The 13,217-nt window shown below is 41.6% G+C and overlaps 1 long non-coding RNA gene across 3 annotated transcripts; it reads right to left on the minus strand.

The window, feature by feature from the left end:
- Positions 1-1,315: 1,315 nt before the first annotated feature.
- LOC134388694 (uncharacterized) lies at positions 1,316-11,513 on the minus strand. 3 transcript variants are annotated; one of them, XR_010024645.1, is made up of 6 exons: positions 10,597-11,513; positions 10,412-10,513; positions 8,438-8,525; positions 5,737-5,884; positions 5,349-5,450; positions 1,316-3,137 (listed from the first exon to the last, which is right to left on the minus strand). It is a non-coding gene; the product is annotated as an uncharacterized LOC134388694 (long non-coding RNA). The 3 variants fall into 3 exon arrangements; XR_010024646.1 differs by lacking the exon at positions 10,412-10,513; XR_010024647.1 differs by lacking the exon at positions 5,737-5,884.
- Between the last annotated feature and the right edge of the window lie 1,704 nt (positions 11,514-13,217).

The raw sequence follows: 13,217 nt of genomic DNA on the forward strand, positions 1-13,217 counted from the left end.
AAAAATATTTCTTCTCTAACTTCAGTTGTGCTTTTCAGCTCTATAATTCAAGCCCTGTTGAATTTCAAGCTGTAGCTAATACTGTGTAAGTGCTTTAAATAGAAGAGAAGGGCAGGAAAGTGAGGAGAGAGAGTTCACAGCAGTCCTTTTAGTGAGAAAAATATAAACCACAGAAATCTAAAGTTTTGGCTAGTACATCAGAAATGATATAAGAAAGTCAAGGGACTCCAATCCTATATGATAATTCTCTTAAGTAACTGAAAAATGCCTAGAACAGAGAAAAAAGGAAGAGAAAACAAATTCATGGAAACCTAAAAAAAAAAAAAAAAAAGAGGACTCTAAGATCAATTTAAGCTTAGAAAGACTTGAAAGAAAAACTCTGCATATATGCATAAATCAATGTGACCAAAAAATAATGTCTGGCTTCATTAAGTACACATAAAATTTTAGAGCCATATTCAGGAATTTTCATAAGACAACTCTAAGTAATTTAATCTAGCGATAGTTTGTCACAAATTCATACAACTATTTTTCCCCCAAAACGTTTTCTAAAAGTGTTGGCTCAATCCTCCCCAACTCTACTGACAAGACTGCATGAGACAGTAGTTACTGTGTAAGGCTGTCAGTTTCCAGGGCAAATAGTGTTTATTTCTGAGAAGCTATAGTTATAATTTCAGCCTTGAGGAGAGGGAAAAGAAAGAAAATTCTAAGAAGGGAAGGGTAGAAAGGCAAAACAGATTCTTTATCAACAAAAAATACAGTAACAATAAAGAGCTATTTTGAGATGAGTGAACAAAGATTTTCTGAGAAGGTAGATGTAACAGAGTTTGACCCCATTTTTGAGGTCTGGCAATTGACAGCATTTCAGCTTCCAGCCTTTCCTCCCCCACCACACATCTGGTAGTTTAGATAAGGAAAATCATGGGCAACTCCTGAGCTCTTGGTCATGGCAGGAAGCTTGAATCCTCCAAGCCTAGACATGAGAATGCCCTCTAGCCCCACCTGCTAGACTCTAAAAAGGCCCAACCTACTTTCTCTTTTTGCCATCTGGCCCAGCTTGTGTCGACTCTGCTCTGCCCAGAAGTCCTTTTTTTCCTGCAGGCTGGCCAGTACAGGGACAGAAGTCCTTTGTATGACCAATACTTCTTTCAAATTCTCTTGGTGTGTGAAGTGTCATCAGCCTTCACATCTGGCCTATTGATGGGGGAGGAAGGATCAGTCCTTTTCTGTGGGGTGATCACAGTGGGACAGGAGGGTATGTGCTGGGGGTAGGCATGACTATGTATTAGGGCAGATTTATAGGAAGGATACAAAATTAACCATGATTTTCTCTATTTTGTTTGGACACGGCACTATTCCCATCAGTACAAAAAGGGGCAGCAAGCTCAGTTCTGAACAACTGGATTTCCTTGGCCTGTTCCTGAGGCCAGGCAGAAAAACCACTGCAGGGTGGCTGACAGCAGTCATTTTCGGGTACAAATAAAAGTACACACATACATACATAAAGACTGATGTTTAGAGTCTATTAGGCTATTCCAGATTTCAGATCAATGTTCTTCACTTGAATTTGTGATATTCTGGCAGCTAATACCTTTCAAGAGAAAATGGGGAGGGGAGGCATGTTTCCATCCCTCAAAATAAAAAAGCATCACAATTGTAACAACCTGTAAAAGTATGGTTCTTTGGTATTTAACAAAATGAAGAGTCTGAATGAATTTGTCCACACATTCAGGGTGATTCTCCACTGTGAAGTCTCTGATACTCCATGAGGGTTTAACCAAACTGGAAAGCCCTGCCACACTCATTGCACTCACAAGATTTCTCTCCAGTGTGAATCCTCCAATGCTGAGTAAGATGGGCACTTCTACTGAAGGATTTCCCACACTCCTGGCATTCAAATGGTTTGTCTCCAGTATGAACCCTCTGATGTTGAGTAAGGGATGAACTCTGGCCGAAAGCTTTCCCACAATTTTTATGGGTGTAGAGTCTCCCTCCAGTGTGGATTTTTGTGTGTTTCATAAGAGTTGAGAAGAGTTGAGCTCTGACTGAAGGCTTTATCACATTCTTTACATTCATAGGGTTTTTCTCCAGTATGAGTTCTGTGATTGATCCCTAAAGGCTTTCCCACAATCACTGCAGGCATAAAGTTTCTCTCCAGTGTGAGTGCTCTGATGCTGATACAGATGTGAGCTCTGACTGAAGACCTTGCTACATTTGTTACATTTGTAGAGTTTCTCTCCACTGTGAATAAACTGATAGACAATAAGGGAAGAGTTGTGACTAAAGGCTTTTCCACATTCACTGCATTCATATGGTTTCTCTCCAGTATGAATTCTCTGATGTACTGTAAGTGTTGAATAATTACTGACAGTTTTTCTACATTCACTATATTCATGAGGTTTCTCTCCATTATGGATTCTCTGATGTTGAATAAGTGATATATTCTGAATTAAGGCTCTTTCATGCACATTATATTCCTTTCCACTGCAAATACTCTGATGATGTTTGGTAAGGTATGAGTTGAAGATATAGGCTTTTCTACCTTCATAGGATTTCTTGCCAACATTAGTTTTCTGATGTTCAGTGTAGCAAGTACCATGACCAAAGGCCTTATCATATTGATTACATTCCAAAATTTTCTCTCCAGTATGAACTACACGATGTTGAGTATAAACTGAGTAATCACTGAAGATTTTACCACATTCATTATGCTGAAGAACGTTCTCATTTGTTATCTTTCAGATGTCTGGCTAATTTTGAATTCTGTTTGAAGCTCCTTCCCTGAGCATCATACATATAAGGTCTCTCTTCTTTAGGATACCTTGGTTGTATAACAAAGTCTAACTTCAGACTAACATGTCTGCCAAATTCAATACATTTGGGGATACTATCTGTTGTAGAAGTTCTTTTCTCACAAGTAACTGTTGCCTGTTCCCAGAGTCTCTCTTGAGTTCCCTGTTTGATTTCTGAGTCAACATCATATCCGCAAGCCTCTTTCAAACTGGAGGTCCTTGCATCAGCCTTTGTGTTTCTCTCTGTATCTATCACCTGGTATGATTCTTTTTCAGAAAATACCTTCTTTGGTTTTGACTTTCTGGTTCCCAAGACTGGGGAAAAAAGTAAAAATGTTCCCTGTACTAAAAAAAAGAAATGGCTAAAGTGAGAATGAGATATAATGTTATAAATACCTTTGGTCACAAGTGTAAGTCAAACAGTCATAAAATAATTTAATGGGGAAGTCTAGATATTAATGGGGAAGATAGATATTAATCAAATAATTTCAAGGATGATGAATACAATAAAGTAAAATGTTGGAGAGAGCTCACTTAGGGGACAACTGGTTCTGTACATAGGAATGGCAAGTGCCCCTAATTCTGAGCCACTGGACTCTTTCCTGGCTTTTGAAATCACCTCCTCACCCACCTTGTCTAGAGGTCACCCCAGCTAGGGTCATCCTGTAATGCCTGCATCTTCCATTCCTAGTGATACAGTCCCCGAGATATACTCCTTGATTACTTCTGAGGTTGCCATCCGATTTAGTAAGATCATTTGTTGTATTTTCCTCTGCTACCCTAAGTGTTATCCATTTGCCAAAGATGCCTTCAGCTTCTACTTTTTTCCTTCTCTCTAAGCCTTCCAAATGCACGTACACTGATCAAAGGCTTTAAAGAGAGTCCAAGTTTGGGAGACTGCAGAAATTTTAAGAGGATCAGGAATTGGATCTACTACAAGTACTAGTTCAGCTTTATATGGGTAAACCACAGCTGACATTCGTTTTATAGTTGTAAAGTGGGACTGTGCAGTTGGCAATCTTGTAAGCACTCTTCCAATCTTATTATGAGTAAAACAAACAGCATATATAGGTTGGGAACTATTTTTAAAGTATTCTTAGTATGTGTATTTGACAACCTGATATAATGTAGGAAAATGAAAGTCAAAAAAAGGCAATGGAAGTTAAGTAGGGGGCAGAAGTGGAGCAGGGGAACTAATCCACTATCAGTTTAGCCAGAAAGAAGAAATGATCTATTAATATATTATGTCTAATGGACATTTTCAGGTCTCTTTTACTTGACCTCTCTAGTATGTAACACTACAAGCCCCTTCCCTCCTTCCTGAAATGTTCTCTTCTATTGGTTCTGTGACAATTAATCCAACCTGGCTTTCCTCCTCATTCTGGCCACTCTTACCATGTCTTCTGGACTCTCTTTCCTTTATTTGAAATTCTTATGATACAAAAATTTATATAACACACCTTTACTGCCATCACCCATCATTAAAAATTATTACCACTTTATTATTTTGTTACGAGTTTTCCCTGTGCATTTATTTTTGAAATATTACACAAGTGATAGGTACATATATTATTTTATTTTGCAGATACTTGAATATTTGTATTCATTAAGGTTTCACACTCTCTTGCAACTCTTTACACTTTTTGGGTAATCTCATCCACTGTCATGGCTTCGATTACCATCTGTTCTCAAATGATTCCCAAATCAGTACCACCACTTAAGACCTCTTTCTTTCACTAAGATCCATTTGACATATCTGTACTACATTCATCTACCCTGCAGACATCTTCATTTAGACCAGAGTTTCTCAACTATGCAGCACTACTGGTGTTTTGGCCAGAAAAGTCTTTGTGTAGGGAGCTGTCTTGTGCATCGTAGGAGTTTAGTGACATCCTTGGCCTCTACCCACTAGATGCCCATAGCACCCTCCCAGTCTTTGGATATTGCCAAGTGCTCCCTGGGGGACAAAACTGCCCCTGGTTGAGAACCACTGGTTAAGACATGCTATAGATGGTTCAAACAACTTAGGATAAACTGAACTCATCTTCTGCTCCCCAAATTTGCTGCTTTTCCTGTGTTCTCCATCTTAAGGAAGAGAATTTCCATCCATCTACATATCCAAGTGAAAAAACTGTAAATTATGTTTGTTACTCCCTCACCTCCCACATCTACTCAGCAAATTCTGCCAATTATACATCCTTAAAATTACTCAAATTCTTTCATTCTCTTCATATTTCTTAGGTAGCAAAAATCTAAGTATAATGAGAACAAAGTAAATGAAGGAAAGACTGGCTAGTAAACAGGAGAGAACAATGATCTCATAAAATGCCTGGGGACAAGGCACAAATGGGATCTCTAGATCAAGTGCTGGGGTTATAACACTAAGGAAGAAGTATCTCTTCCTTGAGTCTGGAGAGACATAGAGAGGCAAGCTATCAGGACTCTGATATGCTAAAGTGACGATGTGACTAGAGGGGGCCTAAATATTTTCTGTAGGCCTGGAGCACTTGGGGAAGAACCTCAACACATTTTAAAAGATGCCTTGTTCTCACTTACATGTCCAGCTGCTTCTTAGCCCTTCTCCCTCCTGCACTTGTATTTGTGGGTTTACAGCTTGTTCCAATTGGGAGATGATAACAGGTTTAGTAAATGGAAATCCTACTCAAGGGAAAGAAATAGAATGTGATTGTAAGTTCAAAAGACAAAAGAACACCCCATTCTCAGTCCCACTCTGTTGCATTTTAGAGGAAAGACAGGATGAATAACTTTCAAAAGCAATTGAGTATTTTCTACCCAAGCAGGGTGAGAAAAAGTTTAAGGATCTGATCTGGATTCTCGGCACGGGAAAAATAACCAAAGCCTCATTTGTTATTAGGAGCAAGGGAATCTTCAGAAGCAAAGGCATGCCCAAAGGCTGACCTGAGGTGAAAGGACCCAAGCTTACCCAAGAAAACTAGGTTTCTATAGTTTTCTGGCATTACATCCCTGTACAAGACTCTCTGGGCAGGGTCCAGTTCTCTCTATTCTTCCTCAGTGAAGTTCACAGCCACATCCTTGAATGAAACAAAGCCCTGAAACATCTGCATGGGGTTCTAAAGAAAAGGTTGAATGAGGCAGAATTAGGGGGTGGGTGATGGGATGGAGAAGAAATGGATGCAACTGTGAACAGTGTTCACAATGTCAAAGGCAAGATTTTATTGACTTGAATATTAAAAAATCTTAAAATGTGTATACACTTTTGACAAAATGTTATTTGATAGCCAATTTTATTTGACAGTAATTTTAGAACTTAATTATAAGAAAATGATCAGAAATATGGAGAAAGGGTTATAAACAAAGAATCATATCTATTTGTAACTTACAAAGCAAAATAGTTCTAAATACCCTTAATGGTTGAGGAGACAGGCAGAAACTGCTGTCACTAAAATACACCTCCTCCTCTCCTTTCTAGATACACAAATGTTTCCCAACCTCCTCTGCAGGCATATGTGGCCATGTGACGGAGTTCTAGCCAGTGGAACGCAAGCAGAAGTGATGGCACCATTTCCAGGCCTGACTCATTCTGGGTCGTTTTCTGCTTCATGACCCCCCGAGTGAGTTTGGATGCCATGTGGTAAAGATGCTAGAACTTTAGATAGTTCAAGTCCCTGAATGGCCACCCTGTTAACCTGTTGACCTAGTCATGTGGTTATGAGAGCAAGAAATATACTTCTATTGTATTAGGGCCATTATACATTTTGGGTTACAGCAGATATTAGTTAGTCAACCCTAACTAATTCAGAAATTAGCACCTTAAGTGGGAGCTATAATAAAAATCTAAAATATGTATCATCATAAAAGACTAAAATAAAATGGCATTGGCTTGACTATCAGGTGGTAGGTTTCAAGGAATTGGATATTTATGGCTAGAAAGATGTAGACTCTTGATATACACTGGCAAAATAATAAATTAATATGAAAGCAGAGCAGAAGCTCACTGGGCCTGTGTCTCCAGGAAAATAGGTTAGAAACAGCCAGAATGCTAGTGTGTGCAGGATGCTCTTGGATCTGTTTGGCAAAGAAACAAAGAGTTGAGTTCAAGAAATAATTTGCCAATTTTCAAGCCAAAATAAAATAGATATGGAATCCAAAAATTTGGAGCTTCACATTTCTGGAAAAGCAAACTGTTTCTAGATTTCATACAGTAGAAAATAAGTCGAAAAAAGGCTTTGAGCAACAAAGCCCCATTAAAACTTTTCAGCTAAACAAAGTGTTGTAGCCCTGTAAAAAAGGTCAAATTAAGAATGTGGCCTTCTCACACAAGCCTGTTGTTTAGCTGGCCTTAAGGTTATCATCATTAAGTTAAGAGAGAGACACGATAAGGAAGAAACTAAGAAATATACCAAACTTGAGAATTATATCAAGGAAAGAACTCTGGGTATGATTATTAGTACATATAAGTGGGAGGTATGGACTAGAAGCAAACAGATCAGACGCCGTTTAAGTTTCTGTGGAACAATATATCCACAATTTCAATGTACTTCCTTTTTTCCTGTATCAGAAGCAGCAGTACCCCTTCCCGATTCTAAGTCATTTATGTCACTGACTTTCTACAAATCTTTCTTCTCAAGAATCTACTCATTCTTCAGGGCCCACTTCAAATCTCCCTGCTTCATTAGGACTTAAAAGTGCTGCCTGAATGAATAAAGCTTTTCCAAATTTCTCTCGGCCAGCCAGATTTGCTCACTCTCCTCAGAATTCATACAGCATTTTCCCTGCAACACTTTATCATCAAGTAGGCCCTCAATAAATTTACTGATTTGTACCACAGAGATTTGTGTAAAAGATTTTATCTTTTCTCCCCAAGGGATTCTAAGCAGATGGAAACAAGAAATGTCTCATGTGCCTTTGCAGACTGCCTTGGGTTGAGTGTCCCCCCCCAAGACTTAATCCCCACTGTAACTGTTGAGGGTGGGAAATCCTATCATGGTAATTGAAAGGTGGGGTCTTGAAGAGGTGATTAGATCGCAGGACCCTGCCACAGTGAATGGATTAAAAATGGTGGTCAGGGGCATGTCCTGAGGGCTTAAAAAGGAGAATGAATGAGGAGGTTAGTCTTTCTCTCTCTGCTCCACCATTTTTGCAATGTGATACTTTGCTGTCACTGTTGCCACCACCAAGACTCTCACCAGATGTGTTCCCTGCACTATGGATGTCTCAGCCTCTAAAACTGTAAGCAATAAACATTGTTTTCTTTATAAATCACTCAGTTTCAGGTATTTTGTTATAAGCAACAGAAACAGACTAATACACAGATCTACGCCAAATGTCTCAAGTGAACGGAGAGAAGCTTGATTCCCCCTCAGCCACGGTCTACCAGTCATCCTTCCCAATGATCTGCTAAAGAAGCCTCGTCTTCCCCACCCCCTCTCTATACTGCCAACTGCAGGAGAGGCTGCCAAGCCTTCTGACCTTCACCGCTGCTTCCACACAACTGAGGAACAATCAAACACCATCTTGTCGGCAGTCCATGCCACCCACTTATCCTGTCTTCTCAAATTGCTGCTGCTAATGGGACTGACAAGCATCATACTAAGAGAAAGAAATCTATTTGCTCCAAGAATTAAAATGAGATTTCAGAGAGGAGAGGAAAATCTCCAACTCACCTGGGACTTTGCTGCCTGGAGAAGAGCAGCTATGTTTTCCTCCTCAAGCTACCTCTTTTAGCAAGGGCAGGGTCCCTAGATGGCAGATCTGAAAGAAAAGAATTATAAAGGATCCAGTTTATCTTTATGTATCTGAGACCTGTTAGATTAGAAACAGCCACTTATGACAAAATGTGACTCTGACCTTGGCTGTCATATGGTTCAAAAGATTTTGCAGACATCTAAGTAATGAGGCTTCAGAGATAACCTCAGAGGGTAAAATGAATGTAAACCTTAGGGAAAGGTATGACCATTAACTGTGTTCAGGATCTAAATGAGCCCTTGCTCTGAGAATGAGGTTCCCTGTAACCAAAATAAAACAAAATAAAACAAAAAATAAATAAAAGAAACAAAAACTTAATGTTAGGGTTGGAGAGAAGCTTAAAAGCCTCTAGCTTCAACTCTTTTCTTCACAAATGAAGAAATTGTCCAAACACATAGAACAAGAAAAAGGAATCATAGAGGCAAAGGGCAGCAGCGCTCACCCCAGCAGTCAAGGTCACAGAGACCTTCAGCTACCACATCAAGTATCCCAGGCCCATGGTAAGTCTGTGGCCATCTTAGGTCTGTTCCACCACACACACGATCAGCTAAATTGCAGTGTGTCATCTCATTCACCCCTGCATCCTAAATACATAGTGAGGTGTACCTGGCAGACAGTATGCCCAAAGTATTGTGAATGAATTAATGAATGATCCAACTAATTCCCTCTGTCTGATTCCATGCACATCAAGTAAACTTTTGCTCATGATTTACTTCCCCAATTTGGATTTTTGCCCATAGAGAGAAAACTGCTGATCAAATCAACTTTGAGGACTTCTTTGAGCCTATCTCTGGGTAGTAGGGTTACATGCTATTTATTTTATTCTATATATCATTCCATGTTTCCCTAACATTCTATAGTTTATTATTTCTTTAATCCTCCCCCCTCTGCATCTTCAAAAAGTAATACTTAAAGCCCCTTGTGAATTTGTTTGGGAAGGAAGTATTTCTAACCCTTATTATGTCATTATAAACAGTATAGGGTTTCACAATTTTTTAAAATCCATGCCTCTTATGATCCTTTCTCACTAGAACACTGGCTCTAGAATCTGCCTGCCTGCTTTTAAATCCTGGCTATGTATGACCATAGGCAAATTTCCTCTGTGATTCAGTTTCCTCATTTTAAAAGAGGAAATAATAATGGTACCTACCTTGCAACACTGTACATTAATGCATGTAAAGGGCCCAGACCAGTACCTGGTACAGAATAAGAACTCAGTAAAAGTCATTTAATTATTAGTTAATTATTATTCTCAATACTTTCTGCACATCAACACTAACCAAGATTTTATGGTGTTTTCTTTCTATACTTTGTTTTACGGAAAGAAAAGGTATAATCAATATGTTTGGTAATACTCCGAAAATCCTACTTCCCCCACAAGATGCCTGCTCCCTCCCTGTGCTGGAGACTGACAATCAGTGGGTGGTAAGGCAGAAATAGGATCTCAAGTTCCAGGGCCTCTGGAAATCAGAGGGGCTGAGGGCAGGATGCTATGCAAAAGCCAGACAGACTAGAGATAGACTATAGCAATCCCTTCTAATCTGGGCCATCCCTCTGTTTCTTAAGAGAGAGGATTTTTTCAGAGGGAATTTAAAGGGAGCCAAGGAGCAGTCCCTAATTCTGTTCCACCACACAGACCCAGCACTACACCTGAGTTACTAGAAGCTTCAAGGGACCAGAGTTGTCCCATGTGCTACAACATGAAATCAAATCATCAGCTCCTCCATGCCCATTTCCTTCTCTTCTTCCAAGGAATCTGACTTGCCCCCTCTGTCATCCTTCAAAGAGGCAGCTGGTACAATGGAAAGAGTATGTAGAGTGGCGTATTCTCTCAGAGCTTCAGGTAAAATTGGGATGATATTAGTACTCACTACCACTTATTGAGCACTTACCATGTATCAGGTGCTTTCCATAAGTCACTTTTTACAGATGAGGAAACTTTTCTTTACAGCAACCAAGGTCTCTGAGCTGCCCACACATATTTTACAAGGTTGCTGTAAAGAAAAACTAAAGGTTATGTGTACACAATCTAAGTGCCCAGTTAATGGCAGAACCCTGTCTCACTTGTATTTCTTACCTCTGTTCTGGAGTTCATGGGTCCAATCTCCATAATCACAGCTTCTGCACCACGACTTGGGTGTAGCAACCTTTCCCATGTGCTCTGTGTCTCTTTCTGGGAATTGCCAGCATTCTCCCTGGAACTCAGACAACTGATTCTGGGTTGAATTTTTCTTTTTCATTGTATTTCTTTTTTCATTCTCTGACACCCTACACATAACACAGTTAGGGAGCCCGAAGCAGTATCTTTTGAGCTAAGGTTAAAGTCAAGAACTTCAGCAGTCAGTCAGTCAGGAAGCCCTAAACACTGGCAAGTCTCAATACTTTTACCCCAGGGCCCTGCAGACAGACATCCAGAAACATAGATGAAATATGGGTAATACAGAAAATGGGTAAAGATACTGTTCCAACATGCTTAATGAATACACAAGGGCAGGGGTGGTGGGAAAAAGCTCTGTTGGCAGTTAGGGCTCCTGGATTCTAATTTCTAGTATGTGCCAGTTGGCTGGGTGACCCAGAACAAGTTACTTTTCCTTCCTGAGTTTCAGTTTTTTTATGTGCAAATAGGGAGATGGATATCTATTATTAATAATCACTATTATTGCTTAGCACTGGGTCAACTGTTTCACATCAAAATCCCATTTAATCCTCACAACTGCCAAAAATAGGTACAATAAACCTCATATTACAAATAAGAAGCACTAGGCAGAGTTCAAGAGCTTGCCCACAGTCCTATCACAGACCAATACGCTTCCTCCAAATGTAGACGAATAGATCTCTTACGCCCATCCCCTCCCAGGTTAACATTGTCCATCTATCATTTGGTTGCACCACACTGTAGGCTGCAGGGACATAAGTGCGCACGCGCGTTGCTCTCTGACCGGGCCCAACCCACTGGGAGCCTCGGGTTCTACCTTCCTCTTTCCACTCAAGGGCTTCATGCTATGAGTGTCCTCAGCCCGTTTCCAAGAAAAGGACCCGGATGTGTCTCCGGTATTAAACACGTGCAGCCCTCACTGATAGGCACACACAAGACCAAGAGACACATCCTGGTGCAGAGTGAGTAGGTCAAGGTGGCCGAGCCCAGACGGACACTACCTCAGCTCCAGCTGAAGGGATATGGTCAGACCAGCGGGCCCGGGGACAGACCCAGTGGGGCGCAGCCGGGACCCCAGCCTGACAATCCCCTGCTGGATACACACTTTTGTCCAGCGTCTCCTCCTTTCGGGTCCAAACACTGAGAGAATCTCCACACGCCGAGCGCGTCCAGACAAAGGGACCGGAAGCGGAAGTGCGCGCCGAGGCTGCTGGGAAACGTAGTCCTGTTCAGTCGGGTCTCGGGCTGTGAACGGGCGGCGGCCGGGCTGAGTTGAGACCCTGCCATGACCTCGGAGACCCCCGGCTAGTTCTGCTGGCAGAGATGAGCCCTCGCGTGGCCCTGAAAAGAAGGGTTAACGTTGGCCGCCCCGGCGAAGGCGGACGGGAGCTGTTGGGAGCGTTTAATAAAACGTCGAGGACTGCTAAGAGGTTTTTTAGGGAGACGGGATGGAAGGTGGGGAGAGCAGAGGTCCCGCCCAGTCAGCCTGTCCCTTCGGTCGCTCTCCACAGAGTAAGCGGGGACAGCAGCGCTGCCTCGAAGGGCCCGACGCCGCAGCCCCACACTGGAGGTTCTGCTTCTTTCCAGGAATCCTGACGGATGTCCCCCGCTGTCAATCGCGTGGCCTGTTCTTCAGTGGTCCCCACGTCTCCGTGAACCCTTAACTCAGAGCGCGTTGGCCTTCAGTGGCCGTTCGGGTTCCTAGCACCAAAGGGCTGTGTTGTGATTCAGGTAGAGGTGGGGCTCTCCATATTCCTATTTGTTATTTCCTGTTTCCTAGCCACTTTCGTGTCCATCACAGTCCTACAAAGCTCTTGATGATTGATTTTATTCGTGTCCAGGTTCAGCTAATTCAGCCCCTTGGGGATACATTCTGCACCCCATTCTCCATGGTGGGCCCATCAGAATGTCGTTCTACTTGGTTCTGAGATAGGAGGTGCTCAGTTTCCATGGGTTAGGGTTTCAGGACACACCTTTGGATGATTTCAAGCCACTTCCCTAGGTCTCAGGCCCCTTCTCTAGGCCTCCCCTAGAGGAGAGTTGCAGTAGCTTATTGGACCTATATTCAGCACCAACAAAGGTAATTGAAATCTCAGGGGGAAAATTTATGCAAACCCAGGGGCTGAGCATGCTCTGTAAATAGCAGTTATGTAGCGGCAATAGTGGAGCATACTCAGTAAAGTGGAATTTATCCTTTGAATGATCTTCCACTAGAGGTGTTAAAGAGCACAGAATATTCTTGAAAATGTCCAGTGTATGTGGACCATGAACATTCCCTAAATGGAGAACAACTGAGCATGTGCAAAACTATGTTCCATAACTGGGAGCCACCCCCTTAGTTGAATATTCATTAGATAGCATGACTATAAGGTAGTGAAACTATAAAAGTAGGATCTTGGCAGAAGGTGGGGTTGTTGCTTATTTTCCTAGGACCAACCTGCACTTGGCTGGCTGAGGCGTGTATACTGTATTTGTATTATTTTGCTTTTAGCAGGTGGCTGATCACTCTCTTGAGCCAGCCTGCACTTCATGCTAAACTTTAA

The sequence above is a fragment of the Cynocephalus volans genome, chromosome 10 (genome assembly GCF_027409185.1).
Source record: "Cynocephalus volans isolate mCynVol1 chromosome 10, mCynVol1.pri, whole genome shotgun sequence".
Taxonomy (NCBI): domain Eukaryota; kingdom Metazoa; phylum Chordata; class Mammalia; order Dermoptera; family Cynocephalidae; genus Cynocephalus; species Cynocephalus volans.